This window comes from Orycteropus afer, unplaced genomic scaffold (assembly GCF_000298275.1).
Source record: "Orycteropus afer afer isolate SDZICR_OR568_19922 unplaced genomic scaffold, OryAfe1.0 scaffold00402, whole genome shotgun sequence".
In the NCBI taxonomy this organism is placed as follows: domain Eukaryota; kingdom Metazoa; phylum Chordata; class Mammalia; order Tubulidentata; family Orycteropodidae; genus Orycteropus; species Orycteropus afer.
The window spans coordinates 2,049,132-2,051,966 of record NW_006921989.1 but is presented as its reverse complement, the minus strand read 5'-3'; positions in this window follow the sequence as shown (position 1 = coordinate 2,051,966).

Here is a 2,835-nt window from a genome sequence, read left to right as displayed (position 1 = left end):
CCACTGGGGATTGTGAGAGACTCAGGCTGGGAGGGAGTTGGCGGACTCTTGGCTTGGGGGGGCCTCTCCGGAGATTGGGGTCTCTGCATCCACCATGGATACAGAATCGGCTCAGGTGTTCTCTCCACTGGATACTTGGCCTAATCACCCCCAGGTGAAGGAGCCACCTTGTAGGTGGGGTCCTGGCTTGATGGGGACACAAGAAAAGCTCCCACCCTTGGAGGCAGATATAGTGGGGGACACAGACAAGGAGAAACCCATAAAGTAGGTCATATGTTAGTGATAAGTGCTGTCACATATGGGCACATTTGAGGCAGGGTAACAGGATGGAGAGGGTGGGGCTTTCTTTAGATGGGGGTGGTGGCCATGAAGGCCTGCCTGAGAAGATGTCTTTTGAGCAGTGGCCTGAAGAAGGTGAGGGAGGGAGCTATGTTCTTATGTGGGGGGAGAGCTTCCAAGCACAGGAAGAGCAGGTGCAAAGGCCCTGAGGCAGGAACTGTCTGGGTGGGTTCACAGATGTTCAAGGAATTTGTGAAGGGGAGAGTGGGGGCAGGTAGTGCAGGGCCTTGTGGGTTTTAGAGAAGACTTTGACTTTCACCCCGAGTGAGGTGGGAGCCATGGAGGGTTCTGAGCAGAGGGATACAGTGTGGTGTCTGGGGCACAGTGTTCATTACATGGACATGCTAGTTTTATATTTTTACCATTATCTCTGTGTCTCTGAATTGTCTGGCTTGAGCCTTTGGCCTCAGGGCATGATTGTCATTTGTTCTTTGCTTCTCAATCCCTGTGTCCTGGGGTCCACTCAAGTGAGAAAGAGACAGATGCTGCAGAGCCTAGGGCAAGAAAATTAGAGAAAGATCCTGGGGCCCCAGTGGATCAGTGAGTGAGTGGCTCAAGGGATATAGCTGGCTTCAGACAAGTTTTCTGGAGTAGCCTAGTAGGCACTAGTGTGTACATGCTGAGACCTGGGCCTGTTTTCATTTATTAACTCATCTGGTCAGTCATTCCACATATATATACCATGTTAGCCTGAGTATAAGGCAGTCTCTCAGTTTCCTAATGAACAGATTTTTTTAAAAAAAAAAAGGTTTTGGGGAGTATCTTAAAAATACAAACTTTTAGGAATGTTGATGACATTTATGAACATATGTAGTATAATTTGTTCATCTTGTCACGTGAGCTATTTAAAACATGCTAGACAGTGATGATAACCCAATGCTTATTATGATGGATTTACCACATGTCTCGGATGTCACTTGTTTAATTGTCCCCACTGCTTCTTGACACAGGTATGAGTACTGGAACCAAGGTTCACAGTGGTTAGGTCACCTGTGAGGGTCAGCATTGGGGAAGTTGGGGAGCCCAGAGCGACTCTGGAAACCACCTTTCCTGCTCTCATGTATCCTGAAGCACGTGTATGCAGCTTCTTCTTGGTGGTCTTTGCTCTGCACCTCTGCTCTCTGATTTGGAGCAGTTTGTGTTTTTCCCTTAAAGAAATAATGATTTGTTGGATAGATGTACATCGACAAGTTTCACAATTCTAAAGTTAGTGCCAGGATTTCAGGCACTAAGGTCTCCCTGTGGGCCCCCCACCCCCATCCTGGCCCCAGTTGTTTCTGCAAGCACAAACATGCTCATGTATTATTATTTTTCACCTTTACTGTGACAGATGGCCTTCATAGAGAAAAGTGCAAAGGTTAAAAAGTAATTAGAAAGCAAACACCAGTGAAAAGGCCACCTGGGTCAAGACAAGGACTGCCTTCACCTTCCCAGTGCCCCCCCCCACACACCCCGGCAGCCCCTTCTGGTCTTGGCCCACTCCTGCTTCCAGAGAGACTCGCCATGCTGATGGTTGCATTCATCCCTTCCTCACTTGCCTTGTGGTTTCTCCATTAAACTTGACTCCGCGTCTGCTGTGGAGTAGTTATGCCTGTTTTAGAACGTCACACAAATGGACTCGTATGGAATATCGAGGCATTTGGGTTTGCTTCTTTCACTCAGAAGGTTATCAGGAAAGTTAGTCTGTTCTGCTGTCTGTAGCCTAGTTTCTTCCTTTTCTTGATTGTATAGTATTCCACTGCCCATGTGTTTCCTGATTCCTGTTGAAGAGCACGTGGGTTGTTTCACTTTGGGGCTGCTGGAGCTGTCTTGGTTATGTCTCTTGCTGTTCTCTCTGTGGATTTCTCCTGAGCCTGTCTGTTTCAGAGTGAAATCACTGCCTTGAATATCTTTACCTTTGCCAGGTAAGTACAGATGGTCTTCCAAAGGAATTTCCCCCCAAAGTGGATGAGCGTTCCGGTTGCTCTCCATCCATTCTCTCTGGCACTCCGTTGTCTTTGACATTTTCTGCCCGTGGGGGGCAGTGTGTGTGTAGAAGAATCTCTTTGTAGTTGCATATGGATTCATTTTCATCCTCCTTTTATACACAACTGGGAGCACTTAGCACTGTGGCTTCCCTTGTTTTCTCTGTCGTTGTTGAGAATATACACAGCAGAACATACACCCATTCAGGAGTTTATACATGGACAATTCAGTGACATTATTATGTTTTTGAGTTGTGCAGTAATTCTCATTCACCTTTTCTGAATTGTTCCTGCCCGTTAACCTAAATTCACTGTCCCCTGAAGTTTTTATCTAATCTTTCAAATTGCTGTTGTCAGTTTGATCCCGTATAAAACAAAACCAACCCCACTGCTATCGAGTCGATTCAGACTCATAGCAATCCCCATTGGGTTTCCAAGGTGGTAAATTTTCACAGAAGTAGATTGCTTCATCTTCCTTCCACAAAGCAGCTGGTGGGTTGGAACCACCAACCTTCTGGTTAGCAGTCAAGGC